The following is a 16,419-nucleotide window of genomic DNA, read 5'->3' as shown; positions in this document are numbered from 1 at the left end:
TCGCTGCTGTTAGTGACCTGGACGATTTCCAGAATACCTGGAGAAAGCCACGTCTTTCAAGAAAGGCGGCAACATGTATTGGTGGGTGTTGGCACTTGAATAGGTAAGTCAAATAGATCAGCATGGATCAGGTGTTGCATCACGTTTCTGGAGAGAGAATTGAATTTGTCTAGAAGTGATGTAGATCATTTCATTTGGTGAACTGTCAGACTTTGTTGGCATTTCATCAGAAGGCTTACAGAACACCTAATACCTTTAAGTCGGCCATTTCATCTAGTCATGAGAAAATAAACTGGACCCATTTGGGAGAGGATTCCCTCATTCACAGATTACCAAAAGGCTTCAGATGTCATAAGTCCCCAGTGCTAAGGTATTTGAAACTCTGTGATGTCAATAACATTGTGTGAATGTTTCAAGGATGGCAGGATAATGAATGCCTCTCCAGGAAGACGAAGCTGACCATGCAGATATGCCTTGCCTCTCATTTAAGCGAGTCACAGACAGACGGGATAGCGCTAGATCTAGAATGTTTAGAGCCTTTTTCTCGAAGAAGGGATGTTTTATATCTCCAAGGCTGCTCTAAAAGACCACCTCAAGTTGGCTATGGAGTAGGTTGCTATCCATAAGGGATTTTTGGAGCCTGTCATTTTTTGGGGATTGGGGGTCGGGGGTCATGGCCTCAAAAGCAATCAGCCTAGGGGCTTGTTTAGAGGACATTCTGAATGCCATGGAATGAGCTAACATATCTGTGTTGAAGAAATATTATTGTAAGCCAATCGATCAAGTAATGTCATAAGAAGTATAGCATAATCTAAGGGTCGGAAGTAAGGCTCGGACACAATGGTGGCATGGTTTGAATAAAGACTTTTATTAAATAAGAAAAGGTTGGGAAAAGGCCTCTCTATCCCTAAATCTAAGAGGGGTTTCCCTGCCTCAAAGAAAATGAGTGAAATTGTCATCTAGTCCGAAACTAAGAAAACATTCATCACTGTCGCGCCACAAAACCTACTTCTGTTCCTAACACTAATGATGGAGCTAACGGTGCAAGGGTGAACTTTTCTTAAAATAAACAGTGTTCTTGGTGTTTTCAGTCAACCAAAACGTTCCCAGTTTCACTGGTATTAAAGTGATGCAAAAATAATTTTCAAAAATATAAGGTTTCACAGTTAGGTTTCTGCTCCTTTCCCCTCTACTCCTACTTATTCCAAAATCTTCGATAACTCATAAGGAAACGTTTCACAACTTCACAGTTCTTCTGTCCTACGAGCTTGGCTTGCTCGATTACCAAACATAGATCGTCCTTCATTGACGACCGGGTTCTTGACCCTCTTATTCTCAGTCTCTCATGTGGGTGCGGGTCCCAGACCTGCAATGCTTTGTGGCTTGGTTCATTCGCTTGCCAAGCAAGTATTCTGTCTTGGGCTGCCTCTTTTCTTCTTACAGGCTCCCAGACCCTCTTCACTTTAAACTATGGCTTCTCATGTGGATGTGGGTCTCAGACTCACACTGCTGCGTTGCATCTACTTGAATCACTCTCCTGTCAAGTATAGAACTGTCTCTCATTCACTTTAGGCACTCATACCCTCTCTTTTGGGTGCAAGTCCCAGACTCCAACTGCTCTGTTGTATCTGCTTGGTTTACTCTCCTGCCAAGTATACAACTGTCTCTGATTCGCTTTAGGGTCCTAGACCCTTGCTTTTGGGTGCAGGTCCCAGACTTGCACAGTTGCGTTGTATCCACTTGGTTTACTCTCTTGCCAAGTATACAACTGTCTTTCATTCATCTTAGGGTCTGCGAGGAATCTGATGGCGTCGTCACTACTTCCCCTAATATGTCCTCCCCCCAGGTGGCCAGGAAAAGGCTGTCACTATTGGATCCGGACCCTGGGGTGGATATGTAAAGGAGGATCCCCCGGGTGTAGGAGACTTGGAGGGAGTAGATGAGGTACACATAGATGAGACATGGTATCCCCCTTTTTCCTCTAAAAAGTTCCCCTCAATCCCCTAGACCTTTGGGGGCTATTGTAGATCAGATCCCTATTTTCCCATTGACATTCATTCATACACACACCACGTGTGTGGAACGAGGAAGAAGCAACAACAAGAGACAAAATACACTAGAACCAACAATGTGCGGTCTAGTAGTCAGAGACCCAATTATCTTGGCGGGACGTTTAAATACCTGCAATACAGGAAGAAGAGAGATAGCTTGTCGGCTATGGCTGTGGATGCGAACAGACCAAGTCTCATTGGGAAGCACTGCAGAAGGTAAAGCGAGAGCCGGTGCGAGTGCCGGTGTGGTGGAGTGAGGAGGCTCACCGGAGAGAGCCACGACGAGCAGCAGGCTGCGGGAACGCCTATAGCAGAGGAGAAGCTCTGGGACATTCGCAGGTGTGGGCAAGCAAGACGAGGCTTACCGGAGCTCGGATCAGAGACAGTGGGGGAAGTAGTGACTGCAGAAGTCAGAAGGAGCCTAAAGAAGTGAAAGCAAAGCAGACTTCACTGCAACGGGTGCTACGGTTCACAGCGAGAAAACCCAAAGGTGCCAGGAGAGACTGGTGAGTACCATGAAATGGGAAAGGGATGCTGGGCCTATTGGAGGTGGCCTGTGTACAGAAATAGAAGAAAGTGGAAAGCTGAAGCAAAGTAAAGATATACATGACATTTCACTATAACTAAGCAATTTTTTTTTAATACTGATTTGAATGAAAGTAAGCATTTTGAATGCTGATTTGAATGAAAGCAGTTTTGTGTGGAAACCTATGGATATCCAAAAACTGTGAACTTTGAGAGAACAAGCATTGGCCGAAGCCATATGTACTGTCACAGAAGTGTGTTTTTCAAGTGATGCTGTGAACTTTGAGAGAACAAGCATTGGCCAGTGTAAAGACTGGAGTGGGGTTATCTGTACTGCTGCCCGCTATGTGGCAGAGTAGAAGCACAGAGCACCCCAGCCAAGATTCTATATTGTTGGTAGCAATGGAAGAGCAATCAAGGCTTAAACTCACAGGAGGTGATGCAGGCTGGTTCTTAAGTACAGTGTAGTCCCCAAGCCCCCATAAAGGAATGTCCACACACTATGTTAGAGATAACACAGTTCTTTATATAAATAAGGTTCAGAATATATAGTCATGCTTTCGCCTGCCTGGCGCTTTCTGATCGGGTTTCATTTTGGAAAACTTTCACATTGCATCCTGCTCCGAGCATGGGGTGACATCATCAATTTCATGTGCCAGGCAACATCTGATACCCGGAAATAAATAGAGCTAAGTCGGAATGCTTATCGCGTTGCAATTGTTTTCTATTGTGGAACGCTAGTTTGCCTCGTGACCTCATGCCTCCTACTTGCTCCCTCTCTTTCCCTCATCTGGGATTCCTGGGTTCCTTCCTTGTGCTTCCTCCGCTTAGCGCTGGCTTTCCCCCTGTACGGCTCAGGCATTTTCTTTTCCCTGGAATTCCGAGCCTTCGCTCTGCTTTCTCCCTATTCTTTCTTACCTTCTGCGAGCCTCCGCTCCCTCCGTTGCCTTTTCCTCAGTTTGCTTGAGCTCGCCAGCAGAGCTACCCTTACCTTCAGCTGGCTTCACTCAGGATTCACTGGACACTGCTCCTTTTCGTTGGATCTGCAACCTGGTATCTGGAGTCTTCTTCCTGGTTCCTGTTCCCAGATAATCAAACTTACCTGGAACGTCTTCTCAGCACCCTGTCCCCCCCCTCAGATTTTTTTTCCCTGGGACCTGTCTCTCGGAGTAGCCATAGTGCTTACCTGTTGTCCTGTAATCAGGCTGCACGGTGGACAGGCCTTACCTCTTCCCATCAAAGGAGTACAGAAGCAAAGAGGTAAGGACTGACCCTGACAACTTGCAACGCCAAAAGAAAGAAAAGGAGAAGAAGAAAACTATGGAGCAGATGCAGGAGCTCTTCACTGCTGTCCAGGGATTATCGCAGGAAGTCCAAAATTAGAAAACAGAGAATGCAGTGCTGCTTCAGGCGTTAGCTCAAGGGATTCCATCAGTGGATCAATCACAGTACCGAGGCCCGACCATAGAGAAGTACGATGGAGAACCAAAGAAGTTCAGAGAATGTATGGATTCCTGCACAGTAGCTTTCCCCTTTCGACCGACTACCTTCTCCACTGATCGTTCCTGTGTATTGTCATCACCCACTTGACAGGAAGTGCCTTGTCTTGGGTGGCTCCTTTGGTGGTTTCTGGTAACCCGCTCATGAGTGAGTTCAAAGGGTTCATAGAAGCCTTTTTGTGCGTTTTTGACTATCGGAACTTACTTATACCAAGCAAGATCCCCTCCTGGATTTCACTCAGGGGACATTGGATGTCCTCACCTATGTGACGAAATGTAAGCAACTGTCCCAGCTGACTGCCTGGCCAGAAGAGACCTTCATAACCTTGTTCAGAAGAGGCTTATCCGACGAGCTGAACGATGACCTCAACCATATACCACGACCTGCTACATTTGAGGATCTGGTCAAATTGGTCCTCCAAACTGACTACCCTCTCCAGGAAAGGAAGCAAGAAAGAAGACGAGCCCGGAGCCTGCCTTCTCATACTCTTCCACCCTACCCGCTCCGGCACCTAAAACCAAAGACAAGCCCATGCAGATAGGGGCTTCACGAGGGCCCTTGACCAACGAAGAGAGACAGAGATGAAGAGTGAACAACTTGTGAATGTACTGTGTATCCAGTGATCATTTGGTCAGAGTTTGTCCTTTGGCACATCCTCGCAGGTCGGGAGTCTTTGCCTTGTCCCAAGAACTGTAACACAGAATGGACTCCAGGAATGGAACTCTTAGTTCTTCGTATCTGCCTGTCCTTACCTGGGCAGGAGGAGATAGCCACGACAGCAGTGGTGGACTCAGGAGCAACAGGTTTCTTCATGGACCAGGAGTGGGCAAATTGGATGAAGATCCCTGCCGAGAGCAGCAAAGACACAGCAATACCCGTCAAAGGCATTGATGGTTCTCCGCTGTCCAGGGGATCCATCCAGATTCACACCGTCCCTCTCTCTATGACAATTCAACAACATCAGGAAGAACTGTGCTTTGGTTTGATCAAAACTGCACATTACCCTGTTATCCTGGACATACCTTGGTTGACCAAGCATAATCCTTACATTAACTGGTCAGTCAAAACACTTTTCTTGGGATCAGAGCAGTGTATGCAGTCTTGTATACTTCCTGCCCGCAGGATTTCCTGGACTGTACCATTGAGCTCACCTGTTTCCGTGTCATCAATAGCCATGGTATTACCAGTCAAGTACAAACAAGCCCAGGAGTTGTTCAGTCTGGAAGAACAAAAGATCCTGCCACCTCATAGAGAGTATGACTGCGCCATAGATCTCCTTCCTGATTCCAGTGTTCCTTTCAATCAGATGTTTCTGCTCTCGCCAGTAGAGAAACAAGCCTTGCGGCAATACCTAGATGAACATCTGCAGAATGGACTCACCACAGCATCGAAATCTCCAGGAGGGGCGTCTTTGTTTTTTGTTCCAAAGAAAGACTCGACCGAATTGAGACCATGTGTTGATTATCGTGGCTTGAACAAAATTACAAAGAAAGATAAATACCCCTACCACTCATCCCAGACATCCTAGAGGCGGTTCGCAATGCTAAGATCTCCACCAAACTGAATCTCCGGGGCGCCTACCATCTGATCCAAGTCAAAAAAGGGGATGAGTGGAAGACCGCCTTTCGAACGCCTTTTGGTCACTACCAGTATCGGGTTATGCCCTTTGGTTTAGCCACTGAACCAGCGATCTTCGAGATATACATGGACCATATCTTTGCAGATTTACTAATGTATTTTGCCATGGTGTACTTAGATGACATCCTTGCATTCTCCCAGACCCAAGAAGAACATGACCAACATGTGTGTCAGGTCTTGGAGAGGCTACAGACACAACGGTTGAAAGTGAAGCTGGAGAAATGTTTCTTTAATGTCCCTTCCGTGTCCTACATGGGGTACATTTTGTCTGGAGAGGGGATTTCCATAGACAACTGAAAAAGTTACTGCCATCCTGCAGATGCCCCCTCCTCTCTCTATCAAAGAGCTTCAAATATTTCTAGATATGGCAAATTTTTATCGAAAATTCATTCAGAACTTCTCCAGCACTGTTCTCCCCTTGACATCTCTGTTAAAGAAAAACACCAAGTTTGTCTGGTCTACCACCGCCCAAAAAGGCATTCGAGGACTTAAAGCTGATGTTCACATCAGCACCATTGTTAAAGCAACCCGATTATCAGCGTGCGTTCATCCTGGAAGCAGATGTCTCCAATGCTGCTGTGGGAGCAGTCCTTAAACAAAAATGTGAAGATCATGAAGAACACTGCTAGCCTTTTTCTCAAAAACTCTATCCGCAGCAGAATGTAATTACTCAGTTCTGGAAAAAGAGCTACTCACCATTTAATTGTGGAGACACCTACTCCTTGGAGCCCAAACACTTACCGAGATATGAACCGATCACGGGAACTTGATGGCCTTAAAGAACCAGGAATGCCAAAACAGTAGACAGGCCCGGTGGGCACATTTCTTCTTGCATTATCCAATGGTTATGACATACATACCCGGGACCAAGAACGTCATAGCTGACTTGTTATCCCAGAATGAACTTCATAATGCAGAGAAGGAGTGTCACAGCAAGAAGTTTCCCACCACTACCTTTGTGTGTTTTATGGAAACATGGTCACAACAGCTACAGAGTGAAAACATCTGTGAACCCCCCCGCAGAAGGACTTAAGAAGATGCTCTCTCACCACCAGAGATTTATGTGCCTAATACAGCCTTTCGTAAAAGGATCTTAGAACTGGGTCATGACTCACTGGTAGCAAGTCATCTGGGCCAAAAGACGACACTGGAATTGGTACAAAAATATTTATGGTGGCCTACTTTGTCCAAGGACATGAAGGAGTACGTCAGGTTATGTGTTGTTTGTGCCCAAAACAAGACCCCCACGCCAGCTGCCAATCGGTCGCCTTTGTTCAGCCACGTTACCTGATCGCCCTAGGCAAAAGATATCGACCAACTTCATTGTAGACCTCCCAAAGTCTCACGGTTGTACTGTGATAATGGTCACCGTAGACATGTACACCAAACTGCCACATTTTTCCAGTTTACAAAAGATTCCAACGGCAGAAGAAATTAGTGCTGTGTTTCTAAGAGACATTTTTTGCCTACATGGACTCCCAGAGCCGATAATATGTGATTGAGGTGTACAGTACACGTCCAGATTTTGGGCTGCCATGTGTAGAAAACTTGGAATCTCGGGGGCTGTGTCATCTGGTTATCATCCTGAAACTAACAGACAAACAGTGCGGTTGAACCAGATGCTCGAATAGTATTTAAAGGCTCATGTTGTTACCTGTAGCGGAGTTCTCCTACAATAACGCAGTTGATTCCGCTATTAGAAAATCGCCATTCTACTGTTCATATGGTTATCACATCAACTGGTTTCCAAAGATCTTCGTAGTGATCACCCCAATGCCCTCAGCAGAACAACACTTGGAACATCTCAGTACTGTACAACGGAAAACTCTTCAAGCCTTAAGAGAGTCACAAGCGAGGACGAAAAGATTTGCTAATTATAAGAGGAAAGATGCAAACGGTCATCAAGAAGGCGAATTGTTGAGGCTTTCCCCCAACTATATTCCCAGAAGACTCAAGCACGAAAGTACTTCAGACCCTTAAAAGTCCTGAAAAGAACCAACACTGTGGCGTACAGGTTGAAGTTACCTCCAACCTGGCGTAAAATACACCCCGTATTCCATGTATTCCTGTTGAAGTCCTTTGAAGTCCTTTGAAGGAAAAGTCTGGAAAGGCATTGTGCCTCCCTGCGAAGACAACCCAGTGGAATTTGAAGTGAACAAGATATGTGATTCCAGGTATTACCACAACCTTACAGTATCTGATAGATTGGAAGGGGTACTCCAGCTCTGAACAGTCTTGGGAACCATCGAGCCATGATCACGCCCCTTACCTGCTTCACAGATTTCATCAACAGAACCGTTGGAAGCTGGGGGGGAACTAGGTACAGAGGGGGGCATGATGTCATGCTTTCGCCTGCCTGGTGCTATTCTGATCGGGTTTCATTTTGGAAACGCTTTCACATTGCATCCTGATCCAAGATGGTGCCCAGACACACTGGGCACGCGGTGACATCATCGCGTTCACGTGCCGGCAACATCTGATACTCAGAAATAAATAGAGCTAAGTCGGAAGGCTTCTCAAGTTGCAATTGATTTATATTGAGGAATGCTAGTTTGCCTCGCGACCTTGTGTCTCCTACTTGCTCCCTCTCTTTCCCTTATCTGGGATTCCTGGGTTCCTTCCTTGTGCTACCTCCACGTAGCGCTGGCTTTCTCCCTGTACGGCTCAGCCATTTTCTTTTCCCTGGTATTCCAAGCCTTTGCACTGCTTTCTCCCTATTTTTTCTTTCTTACCTTCTCTGAGCCTCCCCTCCCTCTGTTGCCTTTTCCTCAGTTTGCTTAAGCACACCAGCAGAGCTACTCTTACCTTCAGCTGGCTTCACTCAGGATTCACTGGACACTGCTCCTTTTCATTGAATCTGCAACCTGGTATCTGGAGTCTTCTTCCTGGTTCCTGTTAAGACAAACTCCCAGATTATCAAACTTACCTGGAATGTCTTCTCAGCACCCTAGGTTTCTTTCCCCCCTCAAGGGGGTTTTTCCCTGGGACCTGGCTCTTGGGGTAGCCATAGTGCTTACCTGTTATCCTGTAATCAGGTTGCACAGTGGCTCCCTGGAAGGACAGGCCTTACATCTTCCCAGCAAAGGAGTCCAGAAGCAAAGGGGCAAGGACTGAACCTGACATATATACACATTCAATAACACACTTTGTGCTTATGCAATACTAATCTGGTAAATATGTACAATGTCTGTGTGGTACCACAGTTAATTCTTGACTCCTTTAAAATGCACCACCTGCTGACAGTTTCAATAGCATACAAATCAAATAGTAAAGTGAATCAACAATAGACATAGGAAGGAAGACAGGTTGGGTTAACAATGGCAGAATACTGGGTCCCTACCACCAGACACAGTTCTGTGTGAGGATCCCTCCACCTGGGCAACCTGTAAATAAAGTGTATCAACAAGCGCAGTCCATATATTTTTTAAGATAGTCTTGGTTCCTTCTAAAAAGGTTGTACTACCCCAATTTACTGGTTTTAGCAGAGTTTTTTCGACAGGTTGTCGACGGATCCCTCTTGAGTGAACTCACTTTAAGGTAGGAGCCACGGGTCGTCGGGATTCCTCAAAGAAAAGGTGAAGAATGTTGTCGAGACGGCAGCTTCCGCCTTGGCGGTGCTCGTCGACGATCGATCATGGACGTCCTGCGAAGACGAGGCGTGCTGTGCACCTTGATGATGAGAGTTAGTTGCCGCAAAGAGTACTGAATGAAGAACGTAGGCCCAACAAGGGCATCGGGTCGTCGCGTTGGCGTTGACGATCAGAACTCGACCACGCCTGGCTTTCGGATCTTCGACCTCGATTTTCTCTGGCAGGACTAATCGGTCGATGGTGATGAACAAGGGAGTCCTTAAGTTCAAAGCGTCTTAAGCATCCAAGTGTGTTGTACTGTCCAGGTAATCATTCAACTCATGATCATCCTCCCTAGCACTTCTCTTAGGTCTCATTCTTTTCTTATTAGCTTCTATAATCATCTCACGAAGTATCTCAGCATAATTCCTTCTTACTGGACCAATCATAGAATCACCGGGGAAAAGCTTGGGAAGAAGTAATTCTTCAACTCCGGTTGTTGTATAATCTCCTTCTGTGTTCTGTGCCCCACACCCCTTTCGCTTGATCTGATCTGAAATGACAGAGATACTGTCACGACCCGTGACCCAAAACCCCACTGGCATGGTCACATGCCAGGTAGGGTTAGGACTCAGGGTTCTTGCATTAGCATCATAGACTCTCCTGGAGTCAGTCCTGACGCCTTTGGCGCCAGGCTCATGTTCAGATTGGGACATTGTCTTGAAGGGACTACTTTTTCTGTGAAGGCCTGCAGCCAACATGGAGGCACCCACACAGTCTAGTTCCTAAGAACCAGACTGTGCGGTGCAGTGTTTTAGGGTGTGGTAGCCTGGACTACTTTAACTGGACTACTTTACAGAGGGCTATATAAACCACACCCAAGCTACAGAACATGCTTGGTGTTATTCTGCAGCCAGCAGCGAGATGCTCATCGTGTTCAGAGACCAGCACCCGGCGATCCTTGAATAGTGGACCTGCAGAGGAGACAAAAGAACATCATTAGCAGTCTCTGCTTACCTGCAACTTTCCATCCGTCGATTCCTGCTGCTCGTGGTCTTCCATCCAGTCGGCAGCATCATCAGGACACTACGCACGCACCGGAATGAAGCACCTGGAGGGAGAGAGAAAGAAGGACAACGTTAAAACAGGTTACTCACGGCATTCACGACAGTAATCACAAAATCCTCACCTGGCTGGGCATTTCTTGACCTGTTCTGCTCCGGAAATCTTCACACGACCAGAAAGACCATCGCGATCTGAAAAGGAATAAAGAATACAGGTTAGCAAGAAAAGACATCACCGTGCTGCACTTTGCGCTTAACCTACCATCCATCATACGCTCCTTCGTCCATCATCCTGGCAGGATCCTGATCCAAGTAGCGCACCCACCGAACCTCCGTGCACCTAAGGGGAAAATAAACAAAGAAAAGACATTAATAGCAAGAAAGGAATGCAAGGACATTTTACGACTGCTATAACCAGACTTACCTCCTTAAAGACACTTGAATCGGTTAGCAGAAATGAAGTTAACTCAGTCGCTTCAACCCACAGAAAACTACGCGCCCCTGCACAGAAGGCAGGACGGAGAGCACGCCAGACATCATAACAAGGTGAGGAGTGGGCCATCAGGTCGAGTCCAGGGGGCGAGTGGGAGGAAACAAAATCTGTTTCTAAGTCCAGTCCTCCTGTGTTTTCAGGGCCGACCGCCATACAAGGCATCGTCTAGAATAGGAAAGGTCCAGGGTGAATCCGGCAACCAGGGCATAAGGGCGTCCCCGTGGATACCAGGCGAGCGTAACAGATACTTGAAGTCATGCATGTTAAGTAATCACGTATCTCCTTTCCTAAAAATTCTGCTGTCATCTGGGCATCACTTCTAGTTCTAGACAGAGTTGTGAGAGGTGTCCTCATTCGCCTCCCTGTAACTATTTAATGGGGGCTAAGATGGTGTTCGGAACCTGGTTGATTTCTCAACGCATATCATGCCAGTGGTAGACAATGCAACCATCCTTTCTTCAAGGTAAGCTTCAATTTGGCTATTCTTTCTTTAAGCAGGCCAGTGAGTCTCTCACAGATCCCATTCACTTGCGGGTGATAAGCCGATGAAAACGTGTGCTTTATACTAGGCAACACGCTTATCTGTTCAAAGAATTCATTAACAAAATGAGGGCCATTATCTGATCTTAATACTTCACATATTCCCCATCTAGGAAACACCTCTTGTACTAAAAATGTTGCTGCACAGGCAAAACCTGTGTGTGTACATGGACCAGCCTCAATCCACTTTGAAAAGGGACATACCACTACAATCATATATCTATATCCATTGAATACTTGCAGCATGTTGACATAGTCGATGTGCAAATGCTGAAAGGGACCATTAGGTCTCGGAATGACTCCCCTAACTGTGCGCAGTGTGTGCCCAGCAGTAAACTTTTGACATATGATGCAGTTTACTACATAAAATGCAATGTGTTCTACCAAATTTGGAATGAACCAATCCTCCGCAATAGTTGGGACGAGGCTCTCTCTAGTGACATGCGCAGGGTAGTATAGCTGTTCTAACGCCACCCTTAATAAGGTTACAGGCATCACCGGTTTACCAGTGCTGTCTTGTCACCACAATGCTTCGGAAGGGCTCAAAGAACATCCCCTCTGAGTCCACACTTTCTCATCCTGAGGCGCTTCCCCTTGAATCTCTAATAGTTGTGTCTTAGACAAATTACTATAACAATCAGACAGACTCATCATTACCACCATGGTTTCATTCACATCAGGTGTATCAAATGACATAATGTTTTCTGAACATGCAACATGGTTTGCTTCCTCGTCTGCTGCTTGATTTCCACGTGAGATAAAGTCTGCCCTTTTAGTGTGCGCACTTACCGACTGCGATGGACACTGGGAGTTGTAGTGCTTTAAGGAGTCTGTCCAATAAGGCTGCGTGCAACACTGGAGTGCCGTCTGCTCGGAGGTAGCCCCTCCTTTTCCAACGTGCAAGCCCTGCGTGCACTGTTGATGTCACATAGGTGGAGTCACTGTACACAGTTACTTCCTGGTCTGCATGATTCTCGAGCGTGACAATCAGCGCCACTAATTCTGCAGACTGTGCCGAAAAGTGAGACAGTAGTTGTGCACTTATCAATACTTTAAACTCTCCATTGGCCATGTGTTTCACCACAGTGGCACCTGTATATCTTTGTCCATCATTTTGATCGAGTCTAGAAGAACCATCAATAAAGAGAATCTCCCCAGCTGCCAACGCATTTTCCTTTACACTCAGAAGTTCATCATATAAATCTTCATAGTTCGAGCAATCATGTGCATACTCGTCCTCTGCCAGTGGCTCTGCTACAAACATGGCAGGATTCACTATTCTGCATCGAACTATTTTAATCGCTGTATTTGATATAACCACCTCATAGGCAGAAGCCCTTTGAGATGTCAACATGCCTTTAGGTTTTTCCAAAATGGCAAACAATGCGTGTTCAACAAATAACGTCATGTAACACCCCATTACTATGCTGGCAGCCTTCTCAATGGTGAACGCGGCGGCTGTCAAAGATTGTTTGCAAGGCAAATGACCCCTGATTACTGAGTCTAGCATCCCACTGTAATAGGCAAGGGGCTTGTACACCAACATGGTTCTCTGTGTAAGTAGAGCTGTCATAAGAGTGCCATTCGTGTGCGAAAAAAAAATAATTCTTCAGCATAATTGGGAATCCCTAAAACTGGAGCTGTGCAAATTGCATTTTTCAACTCATCAAACCCCTCTTCCATTTCTTCAGTCCAGACAATTTGTTCATGAGTTTCCTGTGCTTTTTGCAGGGCTTGCAACAAGGGCCTTATGTATGAACTACATTCAAAGACCCATGTCCTAACATAATTACATAGTCCTAAAAATATCTGCATTTGCTTTATCGTGTGTGGCTTTGCTGTTTTTAAAATAGCCTCAGCCATTTCAGGAGTAACCTTTTATCCCTCATGCGAAATTAGCTGGCCTATATGCAGTACTTCTTCTTGACAATACTGCAACTTCTCCTTGTCTACTTTATATCCTTTTTCTGCAAGAATAATCATTAACTGAACTGAATCACGTCTGCACTCTCCCTCTGAGGTGCTACAGACCAATATGTCATCCACGTATTGCAAAACAACACTTTCCAAATCAATATTGCTTAAGTCCATCTGCAGGACTCTATTGAAAATCGACAGATATTCACAGTACCCCTGGGGCAGGCGAGTACTTTTCAGACAAGTTTGTCTGAACGTAAATGACATCAGATTTTGTGAGTCTTTATGCGATGGGATTGAGAATAACACATTTTTCAAGTCAATCACAGTGAAATATCGTGCCTCAACAGGGATACTACATAAGATTGTTGCAGGATTACGAACTAGAGGGAACTCAGCCTGTACAATCTGATTAATTAGCCTCATATCTTGAATTAGACACCACAACCCCACTTTACTTTTTTACACAGGATAAACTGCAGTATTACACAGTGACTCTGATGTCACTAAGATACCCTGTTCCATCATGGCAGATATCGTCTTGAAAATACCTTCATCCGCCTCTCGAGACAAGGGATACTGTAATGCTTGTACCTCACATTTAATGGCTCGTACCCAATAAGTAATACTCATCTCAAATATCACTTTGTCATCTGACGGATGGTCTCTAAACATATCCTCATCAGTGACGTCAGTCTATCTGTAACCTTCCCCAATGGCTATCACTGTGCTCCATCGTCTGCTTTCATAATCATTCATAATCATTCCCATCAAGCAACGCCATTTTTCCTCGCACTATAGCTGCTTTTAATGCTAAAGGAAAGATTTGTCCTTCCTCATCAACCATAGGTATCTTTGGCCTAAATAAAAACTCAGCAGGTATTCTCATAGTTCTACCCACGAAACCTGGCAACCATGTTAACAAAATGCATACCCTTTAGTGAAAAACTTCTGGTTCTAACAGTACTCCTCGTATGGCCTCTTGTCCTGGAAAGACCATAATAAATTCACTCATGTTTAAATAATGAATTCCTGGTGTTGGACACACTATGCCCTCATCAGTGAATGAAATTGTCATGTTTGACTTAGTAATTAGATCTCGACCTAATATATTGACAGGTGTCTGCCTTGAATATAATAAGGGCACAGACATGTCACACTCTCCTATAGAGACTGGTAATTCTTTAGTAAAAGGAACTCTACTTGTAGCTCCTGTGAAAACCTTGAGTATTCATGGTATTTCCAGACATTGTGAATTTCCCCTCCTCTATACATGAGCGTGTTGCTCCCATCTCAACTAAAAAAGATTTGCCTCCTATATTGACGTCAACCTTCGGTTCATCTTTAGGATTGGGTGTCACCGATAGCATTGAACACATGAAGTCTCTGTACCGGTGAAAGGATTCCCTCCATGGACAGTGACACCCCCTATTCTAGAAGTCATTAACTGTCCCGTCCTTGTGCCTTGCTGTATTTGCATGGGTGAATGCTGTGACTGCCCTTGCACCGGATTCATTGTTACCTGCTGTGTTTGTAAATCTTGCTGCATTCTCTGCTCTTGTGTTTGCTGCACTGATTGATTTTGAGCAAACCCATCTCCATTTTGTTGCGAATATACAGGCAGATTTGTAGCCCCCCTCTTAAGAATTGTCCATTTTGCACAAACCTCTACACGTGCAAGCGAAATGTCCTGACATACAACATGTCCAACATACAGAAGGTCTCCTAATGTTCCCCTCCTGAATGCCTTGACTATCGTTCTGCTTGTTTTGAAACCCACCTTGGTTATTCTGGAAATTTCCCTGATTATTCTGAAAGCCTCTGCCTCGAAAGCCTCCCTTCCTCATGGGACAAATCCATTATTACCTTGATCGAACTGCCTTTGGTTATTCAACTGTGGCATGCCTGCTGCTTGCTGCGAACACAATCCTTCTACACTAGTCAACATCGCCCCTTCAATGGCGTACTTTGATAACTTTTTCTGTACTAACTTTGCCTCTTCAACTTTCCTAGCATCGTGTTTCTTTCGATTCTTCTCTTGCAATAACCTGCAATAATGCGTGATGGTCAGCTGTATTTCTGACCATGGCTTTGCTTCCATGCCCACCAATTTCTTGAACTGCTTTTGTACTGCTTCTGGCAGCCCGTGGCACAATATATGGTAAAATACAGGTATTGATTTCCCCCAAGCCTTGCGTGTCTCCAAAGCCCACTGCTCTTGGAAATTCTGAATGTATACAAGAGGATCATCCCCTTCCTGCATCTTTTTCGCCATTATAGCTCCCATATAATATGTCCCGATACAGTACGCTAAGGGCTTTCCAGACTGCCGCCCTACAATTATTGAACGGTGCTCCATCATGGGCAGTGTGCAGCATAGTAACACTCGAATATCCTGATCTCGACCAACTCCCCAACGATAGCAACTAGGAGACCTTTAATGTCCCCTACAGCTAACGTATTTCCCCCTGTCATTTTCTCTAACTCATGTATCCATTTTCCAGCACCAGAAGTTAAACTCGGGAGTTTACACCTTAAATTATCCTTATCCATTTGTGGCCAAGGTATATACTGTGGCCTGGCTTCTCCTTTCTCTAACAAGGGAAACTGTGAATCTACAAATTCACATCACATTCATCCCCCATCATCTGTCTGTTCATAACAGGGACAATTGCTCTGCACTGTCTTCTTCCTGGCAGTGACCTTGACCTGGTCACATAAGGTGGCGAGTCCCCCATCTCACCATGGGATCGACCTTTAGGTTGATTTAGCCGTGTCAGGGAATCTGACACCCGAGATTTGGGTAGGTCTAGATCCGACCATCTTACTTCCTTGTCCATTGAATAACACCCTTCAGGGCCACATGTGTTACCTTCCTCCTCCCCACGGATGGTTTCTCTATCTTCTTCTGACATATCCTGTCCCCAACTTGTGTGGCTTCTCTCCTCTTCGTCGCTATTCAGAGTTAGTCTAGCTAAAGACAGCTCTTTAGGCTCAAAACTACATGAGGCTCCTTCTTTATCATACAACTGTGTACTTTCGAGTCAATCATTTTTACCCTTTCCCTGCAACACTTTCTTAGTCCTCATCTCATGACAGACTTCATTGATTGCGTCCCCAAT

This window comes from Ambystoma mexicanum, chromosome 1p (assembly GCF_040938575.1).
Source record: "Ambystoma mexicanum isolate Mex_15411 chromosome 1p, UKY_AmexF1_1, whole genome shotgun sequence".
NCBI classification, from domain to species: domain Eukaryota; kingdom Metazoa; phylum Chordata; class Amphibia; order Caudata; family Ambystomatidae; genus Ambystoma; species Ambystoma mexicanum.
The sequence above is the reverse complement of the archived record's forward strand: the minus strand, read 5'-3'. Positions refer to the sequence as shown.